Genomic DNA, 15,439 nt, shown 5'->3' on the forward strand with positions numbered 1-15,439 from the left:
TAATACAGTCAGCACCATGCAGCATCATATAATATGTGTACCTTGTTATAAAAGCAAGCAGATGCTTCATGTAAAGGCTATTAGCCAATAATCCTGTTTTTCTTCCTCCAAGATTAAAGAAATTGAGTATAAATAAAAAGTGCCAAATAATATGTCTAAGTGCTTTCTTTATAAAAATAAAGATCAATATAGATTATACTTAAACATTTGATAATTTTTTAACATAGAGCAGATATAAAACTTGAAACTATGTTCAGAGAGGAAGGTAGAGAGATTACTTATAGCTGGTAATTCTGTCACCTGGTGCTGGGCAGATATGCAGCACACTCTTTCACAGGTCTAACCACGGTGGCTGCAAAGGTGACAAGTGTCCACAGAAGCATCCCATGGTCTGCTGCACAGGCTCTCTCTAAATCTTCTGGCCCTTTCCATTCTGACAGGAGATGCTCACATAAATATCATTCTTCCAGGCTGACCCACATCTTGACAAAAACTGTTCTGAAGCAAAATAAATTATCCACCAATTTTCTAAATAATGACTTGAGAGTGAAACCAGCTGGGCAGGTTACAGAACTGATAAGTCAGGGAGACACTGCAAGCACCTTGATGTCACAACCAACCACAGAAACAAAACAATTACCATAGACTTCATTTTTATTCAAACAATGAAGTCAAGGAACAAACTTTGTTTTCAAATCTTGCACAGATAGTGGGAGCAGGTACATGTTGTTAGTGAATTAACATTGCATATAAAACATAGTACACAGAGTGTATGGTTTTTTAGCATAGCCAGTGCCATGTGGTGCTGCTTCAAATTTGCCCTGTATCTACCCACTGCTGTTAACATCATGGCTTCCTCAGTGCTACTTTGCAAGGTCTCATGCTGTCTTTCCTACTTCTGGACACTGGCATTGCACACACACACACACACACACACACACACACACACACACTCTTACAAAGCTGCAGAGACATGAAACTGGCACCATGCAAACAACGAACTGCTCACTCCAGCTCACTTATTGCACATACTAATTATTATGCTTTTAATAAATTGCTTGTGACACATTAAGAGCCTGCTGAGTCTATGGTGGTAAAATATTCCACAGCATCTGTGTGTATGAATTTTTGTATTTGTGTTGATGTGTGCACATGTGTTCAGATATGCATGTTTTTGTATATAAAGAGGTGTCTGTACAAGTGTGCCTCTGCATTTTTATGCACATATGTATACATGTGTGTGTTCTGCATACCTGCTTATGCTTGTGTATGTGTATACGGCTGTACATGTTCATGTCGAGTAAAGTATCTATCTCTGTGTGTCCATGTGCACACTGGCAGTGTCAACCCTTCACAGCTGAGCAGAGTAGTGAGATTCACAGAGCCTCCTCCTCATACATGAAGACACCAAAAAGCTACTGCTCTGGAACCCAGTGTGATGGGCCAACTCCCTGCCCCACTTTACTCCTAGCAAAAATTCTAAACTAGCTAGAGCAAAGGAGGCTCGCACACAGCACAAGTTCACACAGCACAAGCTTGTCTGTCTACGTTCTGCTGCATCTGGGCAGACTAGCATGAAGACAGGCAGGCAGGCTTCAAGGTCCCCAGAGGACAGACAGCTCTCACTTGTCCTCCAGCCTCCTGGCCTGCCTCTGAGATCAATCTATCTTCCTCTCCTGCAATGCACAGTCGTTGCCTCCCAGAGGTCTGCAGTGGGTCATGGCAATGCATCCCCTCCTGTAAAGTGCTCAGTGTATTCCCAGTGGGGCCAACATGTGTTTCTAGGTCCAGATCACCTTCTGTGTTCAGAGTTCAAATGACCTCACTGGTAGATGGTGTTAGTCCTTTGCTCTCGTTTATAAACTACAGGCATTTTTTTCCAGATGTCTCTCCTTCATCAGGAAAAGGGGTGTATGAGTGAATCTAGGCAATCAGCATGGAAATAAATCTACAAGCATCCTCCCCAAGACCTAACCCCCTCGCTGACTCCTCCAGCTCCCAGCAAAGGAGCCAGTCTCATCTCAGCAAAGGAACCAAGAAAGTGGAATTCTATAGGAAGGAGACACAGTCACCAACTTGCTCTGAGATTCACGCCTCATTGGTAAGGGACTCCCTCCATTTTCACAACCCAAACCTCTGAATTGAGGGAACATAGCAGCTCTGGCTAATGTTCTAGTGGCTGCTGCTCTAAACACATCAATGCTTCTCAGTCTTAGTATTGATTTTTATCTTGTGACAGCCTCCCACCAAAAGAAGCTTCCAGCTAACTATGGCAAAGAACTCATCTCAGTCTGATGATGGGCCCCTGCAAGGCCCACAGCTGCCCCATGCCTAATAACAAAAGCCTGAAGCCTTTCCCAGGATTCAGAACAAAAGCATCTTGTTCACTCTGTTCTGGCCACTTCTATGCACCACAGTACTGGCAGTTCCAATCAGGGCAATTTGGAAAGAAAAAGAAATAATGGCCATCCAGATCTGAAAGGGAAAAGGCACATTTGCAGCTAACCTGGCCTCATACACAGGCAAGTCTACAGATCCACTGAGAAACGACTAGAATAATCAGATGGCTCTAGCCAAACTGTGGGGCACAAGATTAAAAATTTAAGAGTCAGCTTTGCCTCTGTCTAGCAGCAGTGAACAAACTGGCCATAGAGCTCAGAAAATAACATACAACAGAATAAATAACAGAACACAGAAATGAAGATAACAGAGAGTAGGCAGACGCATGCCCAGAAAACTACATATTGCTGAAAGAAATTAAAGACTTAGATCAGTGGATCTCAACCTGTGAGAGAGATCCCTCTAGTGGGGTCACACATCAGATATCCTGGATATCAGTTATTTACATTATGATTTATAACAGTAGCAAATTTACAGTTATGAAGTAGCAATGAAATAATTTTATGCTTTGGGGTCATCACAACATGAGAAACTGTATTAAAGGGTCACAGTATTAGGAAGGTTGAGAACCACTCACTTAGATGAGTGGGGAAAAAAACTCCCAATGTTCTTGGATCATTGTGAAGATTTGCATATGGTCTATCCCCTCAGAGGATTGTGTGCAAAAGGTCCAATTCCCATTGCAGCAGTGTTCAGAGCTGGGGATTGGTTGTAATGATTTGATCTTGAGGGCTCTAAGCTCATCAGTGGATTAATCCTCCCAATAATATATTGAGAGATGGTAGAAATTAGAAAGTGGGGGGAGTTAGGAGGTAGGACCCAGTTGGAGGAAGTAGTTTACAGGGACATAGACTGGAGAGTTATGTCTTATTTTGGGGTATCTTTGGTATCTCTGTTTCCACGCAAATGTGAATTGAGTGTGATTCTACAGGATTCTAACTTGGATGATAGTCTTAGAGAGTTGTCACCTCAGTCAAGAAGCACAGGTTCCACATTTGTGTGGACAGAAGCTCCTTACATGTCTGAGGGACTGTCATCTGTGCCTCGGGTTAAAGAGCAGTCCAAGAGCTGTACACCTTCAAACACAAGGCCTGGGCACTTGTGGGTTCTCACTGAGGTAGTCTCTCACACACACCTCAGCCCACAGCTACAGATTCAGTCTCATCCCAGCCCAGAACAATTTGTATGAACACACTGGGTAAATTCTCCTCAGACCCCCTCCCACAGTAAAAAGTCAGTGCCAATTTTCAGGCAAATTGTGCTCACTGTAATAAAAAAGAATTCCTCCCCAGAAAAGTACTGTCGACTTTAGACTACTTCAACAGATAAGAAAGGGAGGGCAGCCCAGAGAGAGGAAGGAAGGGAAGACTACTCAGGAGGAGGGGGTGATTATTTTCATCTGTGGAAGCTGAATAACAACTAAAATTCATGGAACCAGCAAGGCACTGGGCTAGGATCCTTGATCAAAAGCCTTCTTCACACCAGGAGCTCCTCAGGTGACTTTTCCATTGACCTGGGGGCACCAAATTAATCTTTCTATCCAGGTGAAATCAGTTCAAACACCCAGCGACAAACCTCCCAACTCCCTATGAGCTGGTGTGCCTTTCTCAGGAATCTTTGGAATCCATCTTTGCTAGAGGATTCCAAGTTCCTTTAGGAGTGGGTACAATCCCTGTGCCTCCAATCAATTGCAGGTGCTATCCAGTCATTCTCAGGTTACTGGAAACAAAAGTTATTCATAGACTAGTTACATCCTTAGCCAGCTGACTCTCCTTTGTAGCCCATGACAGAAACCCAGGCTATTTCCATTGCAGTGGATGATGACCCAGGTGAGTCTAACTTCCGGATACACCTCCCCTCTCCAGGATAGTACATGACTTGCCACAGAAACATGACCATCTAATTGTGCAGGCGGTGGCTATGAAGAAAAAAATAGCCTTGCTTAAGCAATCGAGAAACTGAAGTTATAAAGCTGGTAAGATGTGGGGGCGGGGGCTGCGCTGTCCCTCATATGTTTGGGGCATGATTAATGGAAATGACTAGTTAATGTGCCTCGCAATGAATAGCTTCCATACAACTTCAGCTTCATCATGTTCTCTTGCAGTGGGCTATTAATAGTGGTTGCGCCTCAACTTGTTCTTTCAAACATTTCAGGCACAAATAATAGAAGATTTCCAATTAAAAGGGATAATCTTCCTTCAGGAGTGAAGTAGCAAGCACAGTGAATAATTTAAACAGCTTTGGGGGGATAGAAAGATTTATTCCATCTCTCTATCAGCAATAAGTCAGGCAGTTTTGATTAACAATTTAAAAATAGAAGGCGGGGCACAGGAGACTTGGGGGCAGTAGGGCCTCTGTCCATAACTCTCCGGCATTACAATGTTTCCAAAATGTTGTCATCCTGTTAAACATCATTTCAATTAGTTTTCTGGAAATTCCCAAGTCATAGCCAATAGGTTTTTACTGATTTAGAAAATAGGGACTGAGTGACAGGAGAAAATGTGATTACTGAGAAAAATAGCAAATACCGCAGGCTCTGAACATCTCAAAGCTGAATTTGAAGGCTGTGTTTGTTTATTCATCTGCCACTTAGGAGGACAATATTTACTGATTAACTGTGAGGTGGGGACAAGTGTTAGCATTGTTAGCTAATACGAGCTTCTCGATACAGGGTTTTTTTTGTGTGTATTTGAATTAAATGTGTTCATTGACAATTTTACACACTAATCACTCTCATCCTCTACCTACCTCCTGCCCATTTCCCCCTTGCTTTCCCTAAAATCTTTGCCATGTTAATTCATTTTGCTTTGTCGCCCAATGAGTTTGGGTGACAGTGGGTTTAGAGCTGTTGACGATAGTCTGATGGACTCTGCAGTGGGTGCACAATTAAAGACAATGACTTGCCTTCTCCCAGAATCTGTCAGTAGCCAGTAGTTCTGCAGGGTGAGCTAGGGCCCCCTTCCATGGCTGATTATTGACAGGCTTCTCTGGTGTAAGCCCAGTGCAGGAAATCACAGTTGTGATGATTCATTTAATAACACGTGTGGGAGAGCAATTTGGTATTCACTCCTAGCATGGATTCAAAAGTAATATATTGGAAATTTCAGCCCCATTATCTAAATGGCTCCTCCTTTCTGCCTTTCATAAAGAGTGTGACACTACTGGACCCAGGGTGAGTGTATAGTATAGACTTAAGGAAAATTCTGGAACGCTGAGAAGGGATGAATAGAGTTCAGGTCACCTCCCCTAGCCTTCTGGTAATTTCTGAGATAATATCAGTTAACAGAAAGATGGGGGCTAGAAAATGCAGCATAGGGAAAGGGTCTCATTTTCTCTGCAAAACTCATTATCAGCACCCAAAGGACTGCAAGGCTCAGCGTGCCTGTGAAGCGCACCCTGTGTTTTATTATCTCAGGTGCTCTCAAGCCTGTCTCTAAGCAGACAGTGGTCTCCAGCCATGCCCAGTTTGAGTAATTCTTAAGATTGTATCAGGGCTGTAAATAGGGCCTCAAGGTTGGATTCCATTGGTTCTTCAACAGTAAGCTTTGTCAAACTCTGTGAACCATTGAGATAAAAAGGGCACACAGAAGGTTCATTTGAGGATCAGGGGAGGACCTGATAACGAGAGCTCCAGGGTCACCCTGAGCTGCTCCATGTGTGCTACCTCGTTTCCAGCATGATTCCCTTTGATTTCAAATATCAGGTTTTCCCCTGAGCTCCCAGAAGTTTCTGGAGTTCAAAGAACTTGCCGGGCACAAAGTGAGCAGGGGCTGGGCTGGTATTCAACTTAAATGATGCTGTTTTATCCACCACAAGCTCAGGTGTCCCTGAGTATGAGTGTGTCCAATCTAGCCTGTGAGTGGCATGCTCATTAAGTCCCACAGCCCCCAACTCCTAGACACTGAGCGTCCTGTGTACTCTCTTGGCCCCTCACATTGAGAAAGAGATAGAGACTAAAAGATATAAATACTTTAACTTACCTCTACAGTCAGAAAATTTGATTTCCCAGGTAAACCACCCAAGTTTATCAGTTCCCAAACCACCTGTTTAATGAATCAGCCAACCACAAGTCTGGAGCCCAAATTCTGGCTGCCTTGGGAAAGGGTGATAGGTTATAGAATCATTTATATGTTCCAGGAAATGACCAACGTGTACCATCTGGGGATGAGGAGACAAGGTAGGCACAGCAACCACGAAAGGGACATTGCAAGACTAGAAGATGACGCCAGAGATGGGGCTGTCTCCAACAAAAGCAGGCAGCATGAAGTTAGGAGGCATAGCCAGAGTCTCTCTAAGGATGTTTGTTTTCTGAAGCCCTGCCTGGCTCAGTGTTTCCAAACAGGTGTGAGAAAGACTTGATTCCTGCTGGATAACTCGAGACAGGTGGAGTTCACCATTTCTGAGAGTCAGTTTCCTTCACTCTGGTTTGCATATCTCTTCAAAATATGTTGTGAACCACTAGGTAATGTGACTACACTAATTCATATGTGTTTTAATATTGCCAGCACCTCAAGTTGCCAGGTTCAAATGTTTTTTTTTCCCACATGTACATAAAGTTTCTACAGTGAGTCAGAGTTCCCACTCAGGAACTCAGTTTCTGCCTCTCTCCTGTGTTTTGTTTGTTGGATCTTCACGTACAACCATGTATAGCTATTCGGATGATGTGAAGTGCTTCAGGAGCTCTGAACTTTCTCATTAAGCCAAACAAAAGGCATTGAAGAGAAGATTATTTCCTCTAAAAAATTGCTATGAATACCTATGTCAACAGGCAGCTGGAAAAAGAAAGAAAAGGTTGGACCCTATTCGAACCTAATGTGTAGGGGAAGATTTAATAGAGTCCAAGAGGTTCCTCCCAGGAGGATCTGTTGATCCTACACCTGCTGGATTGGTAAGGCCAACTGGGCAGAATCTGGGGAGTAGAGGTGCTGGTAGAATTATAGTGGAAGGAGTGATGTTGTTTCCTGACAAGAAAGAGAGGGTGTGAGTAGGCTGTCTACTGGGGTCAGGGAGGGTTGAGTGGGAGAGGCTAAGAGAGAGGTGGGAATCAGGCACCCACCTAATCATGGGGTAATCATCTTAAAACAGCTTTGACAAAGTACTGCAAACTGGGACTCAAACATAACTGGGTTTTTCATAATGCAGAGGGGAAAGTCCCAGACCAGGGTCCACAGCTTCTACCAGGATCCTCAGGAGACACAGAGCTCATCTTCTTTGCGCCTCCTTTAACATAGTGCTGACTGCTTCCTCCAGGCCTCATGCTTGCCACTTCGAAAAATTGATGCTCTCCTGATATTGTCACCTTGAGTGTCGGGGCTTCAGCATGTAAACTTGGGGACACATGAATATGCTCCATACCAGTGGTTCAGGCTGTCGTCAGTAATTGGCGGGGTAGGAGACATGGGAAAGGATGACATAATGGGGCTCAAGTGGATCACTTCTCCTGTGTGTTATAGAAATGGACCTGTGGGTAGTATAAAGATTCCCACATGCACTTTTAGTAACCTTGATTTCATCCATCTTGTATGTTATCCATCAGTGGCTTGCCTCATGCCTTTCCCCTCTGCAAGTAACTTTTCTGTTAGTATTGGGATATGGGATGCTGCAAGGCATGCCTGGCATTCTCCCATTCATATATCCTCATCCCTGGCATTCTCACATTCATGCATTCTCATGCCTGGTAACCACGAATCCATATGTGACTCAGATATGTGAGGTCTCCAGGACACCATGGATACAGACAAAGCCGTAAGGTTCTTCTATTGTGACTCTTCCCTGGACCACAGTGGACTCCTGCAGACAGTCATCTTGGTACCTCAGGACACAGCAGAAGAATCAGCAATAGTCCCGTTGACAGGAGCAGAGAAGATAAACCACATTCCACTCTTTGCCACCTCATTTCCTAAAACAGCTGCCAAAGTAGCGACCCTAACAAAGAGGCAGTAGGCTGTGGTTTCTGAGAACCTAGGCTGCATAGATGGTGGGAATGACAGAATGAGAGACTCAGGGGCATGTCCAAGTTGGTCTGAGGACTTGACAGTAACAGCAGAGCCCAGGCCCCCCTGCGGACCCCACCCTGGCCTGTCACCCACCCAGATCTTGCCTATACGGTCCTCTATCCTTAATGCTCCCCACCCACTGACCTTTACTAACTGTGGCAACGGTTTGGCTTTGGGCCTGTGTGCCTTTCCAAGAGGGGTTTCCCTGGCTCTTCAGCAGAACCAGAGCCCCTCCCATTGTCTTCTCCTGTTGTGGCCTTTACTCTGCCTCAACACTTTTGGGGCTAAGTGCTCTGGTCAAGAGAGAGAGTGGGGCTCTTTGGCCAGGAGACACGAAGAATGGAGACAAGACAGGGTGTGATCAAGTCTCTTACCAAGTCTCTTTTATTGTCTCTTTTATCAAGTCTCTTTTATTGAAGGGAATTCTGAGGTATTTATCCACTTTTGCCACATGCCTTGTAGGCACATGGATACCACATGCCTTGCAGGTGTTGATATGATGTAAGCCTTACAGGCGTCTATAGCGTGGATAGCACGTGCGCCTTATAAGCATGTATGGCATAGATAGCACGTGGACAGCACGTGAACCGCATGCCTTGCAGGCGTGACTACCACGTGCGCCTTGCAGCTGGGGGCAGTAAACAGCAACACAAAATATGTGGGATATCAGAGTGTGCTTCAGCTGTTGTAGGCCATTGAAAACCAAATCTCTTATCAGGGTATATGGTTCCAGATGGCTGCAAAGTTGATCTAGCCGCTTTCTGCTAAAGTCGGCTCCCAACATCCTCCAAATACCTCACTAGCTTTACCTTCTCAGCAAAGGCCAGTGTTTGCTGACACTAGGGTATGTGTCTACATTTTTGTGGCTTGAGTATCAGCTAGCACCTCAGAACACCATACATGGTTGTGGGGACTCTACCAGTATAAACTATGATAGGCTGGCCAAGAGGAACTCAGCAGAGTCTGGATTACCTGAGAAAAAAGAGGGCTTGGCCATGAGCCAGATAGCCCTGCTGCTGACCTGTGGACTTAGCCTGAGATCTGAGCATCATTTATAGATCAGCTGAAAGAGTTGGCCTTGGTACACTTCTGGAGAGCTTCTTACTGTGTGTTAATGTATTAACGACAGCCGTTTGTTTTCATGTACAACTTTAAATGTAGTTCCAGAGCAGCACTGACCCTTCTGAAAATTCAGAGCTATGAAAGGCTCTCTTTCACCTAGAAACTTTGTGTGCTTTCAGGCTTATAGACAGAAGTCACAGTTGCTAAAAGACGGAGCTCACAGCACCCTTGTGAGGCAACAGGTATAGGTGCTATATCTCGCCTTCCTGGGCCAAGGTGGGGACTGTGTCCAGCATATGAAGTACTCTTCTCTGCAGACATCCCTACTGCAAGGAGGAGTCTGACTGACTTCAGTAATCAGCCTCCGGATGGTAGGTGGGCTTCTAAGTTCCCCCTTCCTCCCCAGCCGATCAGACAGCTTCTCATCTCCTCCTTCTGCACCCTCTCTTCAAGCATCCTCAGCCTCCTTCTTGTTCCTTGAACAAGTCACCCTGTATTAAGCATGAGGTTCTGAGATGCAGGGATATATTTGACCCAATGCACATGGCACAAGCACATAACATACCCCTGGACGTTCCCTTCCAAACTGCGGTGTCCCCTGACGTTCTTCAGTCCTCAGGACAGCAGCAGAACTTGCAGGCAAATTCATGATGCCTAAGTCAGTTTCTAGCTTCTCTGCCTGTTTCCATGCCTGGACATCTCTCTTTAAATCTTAAATGCATGGCCAGCTCTTTGGCAGCAGGTATATTGTGGCAGTTTGGAAAGTGGCTGCATCTGAACAAAACCGTGCACCTAACTTTCAAATGAAACTGCAAATTGAAAGCCTTCAACTTTTGATTACTAATGTGTTACTAAGAGGAAATAGATTACCAACAAGAACTCAAGTAATTGCCTGCAATAGAAGTTCACCAAAGAATGCAAGGGAAGTCTCGTCCCCTGTCGAGTCTGCCTCCCTCTTGAACTAAGAACGATTGAGTTCAAATTCAGGTGAAGATTTTAAAGCGGTTCAATTATCTCTTTAATTATTTTTCATTTAAGGTACATGTGCACTCATCAGTCCCAGTCAGAGCTTAAAATATAAAAACAGCACCTTATAAACTATTGCAGAGGGTCCCGGATTGTGGGAGGAGCCAAAGTCAGTACTGTGATGCTGTGAGCACAGGCATTCGGGAAGCACCCGTGATTTTGCCTTTTACCTTGTCAAGGCTGACCAGATGAATGTGCTTCTTGGAATTCCAGATAGTTTTAGCATGCATGTGTGTGTGATTGTGTGAATGTGACCTGTAGATGTGTATCATACATATACAGGAAAGTCTTCATGGAAGCTGTTACTCGGGGTACACAGGGGGCATGCTGCTTGGAGATTTAGTGGTGACCTTGCTGCTGGGACTCTGGAAGTTAGAGCATGGGTTAAAAGTAGAAGAAGAAGACACAGGCCTAGAGAGACCTCTATGGAATGGATAGCATTGAGTGCAGTTTCGACATAGCTTGAGAGGTCCAAGCATAAGTCACAGTCACAATAGAGGGTCTTTGAGGCCACTGGTGGCAATACCATTGCATGGCTTAGAGTCTTTGGGGCTAAGAGATTGTATCAGTTACTTTTCTATGACTATAACAAAATGCCTTGACCAGGGCAACTTATGGGAGAAAGAGTTTTCTTTAGCTTGCAATCCCAGAGGGGTGGATTGGAATCTCTGATGGGAAGAAGGCATAGCAGCAGGCAGGCATGGAAGTCAGGGAAGGAGGCTGAATGCTCACATGCTCAACTGCAAACGTGAAGCAGAGAGAGAAGCCATGCAATAAATTCTCAAAGTCTACCCCCTGGTGATGTACTTCCTCTAGCAAGGTTGGACCTCCTCCCCAAACAGCACCACCAACTGGGGAAAAAGTGTTCAAATACGCAAGCTTATGGGGCTGTTCTCATTCAAACCATCACAAACAACAGAGACCAGTTCAGAGTCCCTGGTGTTCAGAGCCAGTGAGATGCTGTCAGCTCCTGCCATGTGCGCTGGACCTCATCTATTACACCTCACTGGGCACATTAATAGTTCATTAGCCTGACTCACCCAACACCTTCAAGTATCCCTGTTTTCTGTTTTCTGAGCATCTTTGATGGATGCCAAAAAGATCGTGATGGATTTACAGTGAATTCCTCAGCTGCCCAGTGTACTGAATCCCATCACACAACCCAGGCCATCTTCCTTCTCTGAGCAATGAACTTCTGTGATGGCCAGTATCCACACATCCAAACACCCTAATGCCTCTTGCAGAGTCTGACTCCTCTGTATGTGTACAGTGTGAGTTCAGGCCAACTTTGGCTAACCTACTTGTGGGTATCTGTGAGATAGTCTATGGGTCTGGGCTTTCCTAAAGACTTACTTGAGCTGATGAACAGGGCCCAGGAGACATCTCCATTACTGAGAAAGATGTGGGGGCAGAGCTCAGGTCTTAAGAACTCTAGTATATATATGCTTTTTAAGATAGGATCTCATGTAACCCAGGCTAGCCTCAAATTTTCTAACTAACCAAGGGTAACCTTGGGTCTCTGACCCTTCTGCTTCCACCTCCCCAGTGCTAGGATTTACAGTCATGTGTCCCAATGGCACCTTCTGGTTCTTTAATGGTGAGAAAGAAGCCTCAGTTTTCCTTCTGATACATGGGAACAAGCAGATGACAGAAGGCCATGGGACTCCTTGGAGGTATGAGCAGCTAGGGTGTAGGAGGTTGGGTGCAGTCTCTCTGGGCTTGTGTGTGAGGAAAGGAAAGACGTCTCCAGCTCCTACGAGGCCAGTGAGGAAGGCAATGCAACATACAGGGCCACATGGGCAAGACCCCAGTGTGAATGCAGACCACACAGAAGGAGCCTCAGATACCCCTTTTTCTTGTTGACCGCATTCAGATGACATGAGATAGCAACATGTCCAGTCAGTCAGTGGCTCTACCATTAACTATAAGTGAAAAGAAAATACCCTGGGAAGAAAAAAGTCCCAAGAGTGTTGGCTGACTGAAAGTACCATGTGAGCCTTGGTGATGTGGCTACCGGTGATCCACAAGCATCAGGCTTCTTTCAGAGGAGAGGGACTAAGCAAGGGTGTGTCTCTGAATGGGTGAGAGTAGGCAAGGGTGTTTGTCTTAGTGAGTGACTTTTCACAGCATCAGCATCTGCCTCTGCACTGTAGAGGAGCAAGGACTCCAATGGTCATGCATGGAATGGCATGGAAGTACACCAAAGACCTTGAGATGCTTGGGTAGATTAATAAAGAGCTTCATAGATCACATCTTCCAGAGACTTCATGTCAGCTTGTGACCCTGGCAGGTCCTGCAGCTTGTCTAAGGCCCCTGACTAGTACCCTCATTTCCTGAGTTTGGGGCTCCACTTCCCTCAGCATGGAGGCCACACCTTCCTACCACAGACTGCGCCCTCTGGTGGAGATCAGGAGGTACTGTGAATCAAGCCAACTTTTCCTACAGGGCATACAGCTCTATGAGGGAATTTAAGGGTCCTGGACCTCCTTCCATGGAAATATCCAGAACAAGGTTTTTACTCTTAGTGTTTTTCTGGGCTTTACCTATAAAGAATCCTACTTCTTCAATGTTCACCCAGAATGCACAATGATGAATGGAAAGAAGAAATAAGGAGGAGGACATAATTGTTCTAGGTAGGGTGGAGGAGAAAGTTTATTGTAGCTAAAAAAGAGAACATCAGCAGAGGCAGAGACATCTGGGAGAGACCAGAGTAAAAATGACCCAGAGGCAGGCCATGTGGGGAGAAGGGGGAGGGGAGAGGAAAGAGACTAAAAGGGTAAAAAGGCCCAGTGTAGCCAAACCTGCTGGATTATACAGATAGGGAAGAGTATCTGGGGAAAGGGAAGCCCATCCCCTGGGCTGGAGAGTTCAGGGTAAGGGTCTGGGTATGCCAATCAGGAAGGCCCTGTAACGGGTAGGGACCAAGGGGTGCTGGGAGAAGGTGGATGCCAGGTCTACTTTGGTATGTTGACCTCAGCAGAAAGAGCTATGCTTCTTTGCCTTTTCTCTTTAGATTAAGCTACAATGACACAATAAAATTGCATCTTACTGTGACTTCCACCATGGCTCCCCACACTCCCCTCCACCCTGAGCCTCTCTCCTTCAGCAGTCTCCATACAGGGGTGAGCTTCTCCACCTTTCCCCAGGAGCAGTTTTGACATCTCCTTTATCAGGATCGTATCTGATGGGCTCTAACCAGCACACACTCAGAGCAGGATGACTTCTCCCAGTCCTCCAGGCACAGCCATTTTACATCAATTCTCTCATACCCAGTAGGCTATTGTCTTCAATCGTCCCACTCCTTGGGAGATAAAATTATCAGAAAAGAAATTTAAAGCCACGGTTGGATAGGGCCATTCAGAACTGCATCAGAGTCCCTGTCTGACAGTGTCTTGCAAAATGGAAGATTTTTGTAATTCATTGGCCAAGCATTTCTCTTCTCCCCATGCAAGTGAACCAAGCAGCCAGGCACAGGGATAATTATTCTAAACAGCACCGCTCTCATGGGTGCTCTTTCCAGATGACTACGGAAACAGAACTGAAGTCCTGAAGGTTCTCAGGGGTGTGTAAACAAACAGTAACCGTGTCCTGTCTTTTCCAAGCAAAGCTTGGAGCAGTGTCCCCAAAGTGCTGTGGGCTGCTCATCTCAGCGTCAAATACAGGGAAGCTAGTTTCAAATGGCTTAGCTTTGTCCTCCCATCACGACAAAGATTAATCTCTAGACACAGGAATCACTCGGTCCACTTAGCAACATGGATCACATGCTCCTCGTTTTGGTCAGGTCGGTGTAAGGAGCTCATGCATTGCTGAATCCCCTCTGCTCCCCAGACAGCAATATGCATGTGGTATGAGAAAGGAGAGAGAAGGAAAGATAGTCAGGACTCAGAAGCAAGACAAATCTTGCTTTGAGAATCAAAAAATAGCACAGGCTGAGCAGCGTCATGGCTGAGGCCAGGGACAGGCATGAGGTGGGGGTGAAGAACGTCAGTTGGGATTTGGGTCCACGAATGCCATGCTGTTCTCTCTGTGTTGTTGAAGCTCTCACCTCTGTTGTCTCTATGTGGTAGAGACTATGAATAGTGGACATACTCTTCTGTACCTTCCCACCCCCATATTAGCGATGGGAGGAGGCTTGTCAGCAGTCAGCCCTGATGGGAGAGTTCACACCACAGGCACGTGCAAGTGTATCAACCAGGGCTTGCAAGGTTCCCCTACTTTATCAAAGACCCAGACAAGAGGGTGGTGAAGCAAATTGCAATAGCATGGATGAAGCACAGCCATGTGTTTTATCCCTCTCTATCGCACGTGAACAGCACATGGAATGAATTCCAGTTCGAAACTCTGACCTAACCCAGCCAAGTTTAACATTTTGGCGATTTGCAAGTTAGACTGAGCAATAGGCCCTGCCCAGCTGTGTTGCTGATGAATTTTTCCCATTTCTAAAGAAGACAAGACCCAGCTGTCCCTCCGACTTCTGACCACCACACTTTGTGTCCTATATTTAGGGTAGTTGCTCCCCCCTCAAGAACACAGCTGGGGCTCAGTATGGTGAAACTTAGTTCTGGAGAGCCTTCTGAGCCAGAGGGACCACACAAGCTATGTCATGCGGGCTCCCCTGCGGGACTGCCGTCCTCTGATGCAGATGAAGAAGATACAAGGAAAAGGCATAGAAACCCAAACTAATGCACTTATCCTTTAACATCCGGTTTGGTCAGCAGTTTCAGAAAATGTTGAGGCAACAGAGAATACAAACAAGCACTAAAGATGTGCCTTCCCCACAAGCACAGTGGACTGTGTACATGCTGCCTTGTCAGCCTGTGACACTGTGAGTAACACAGCCAGGAGCAGGTGACAAAAAATCTGCACCAGCAGGCTCAGCTGTCCTCTCCCGTCTACCCGCTCCTGACTATCAGACTTCTCAGACGCAGCTTGCTAGGGTTCCTGTGCCCAGGATT

The sequence above is a fragment of the Arvicanthis niloticus genome, chromosome 1, assembly GCF_011762505.2.
Source record: "Arvicanthis niloticus isolate mArvNil1 chromosome 1, mArvNil1.pat.X, whole genome shotgun sequence".
Lineage (NCBI taxonomy): Eukaryota > Metazoa > Chordata > Mammalia > Rodentia > Muridae > Arvicanthis > Arvicanthis niloticus.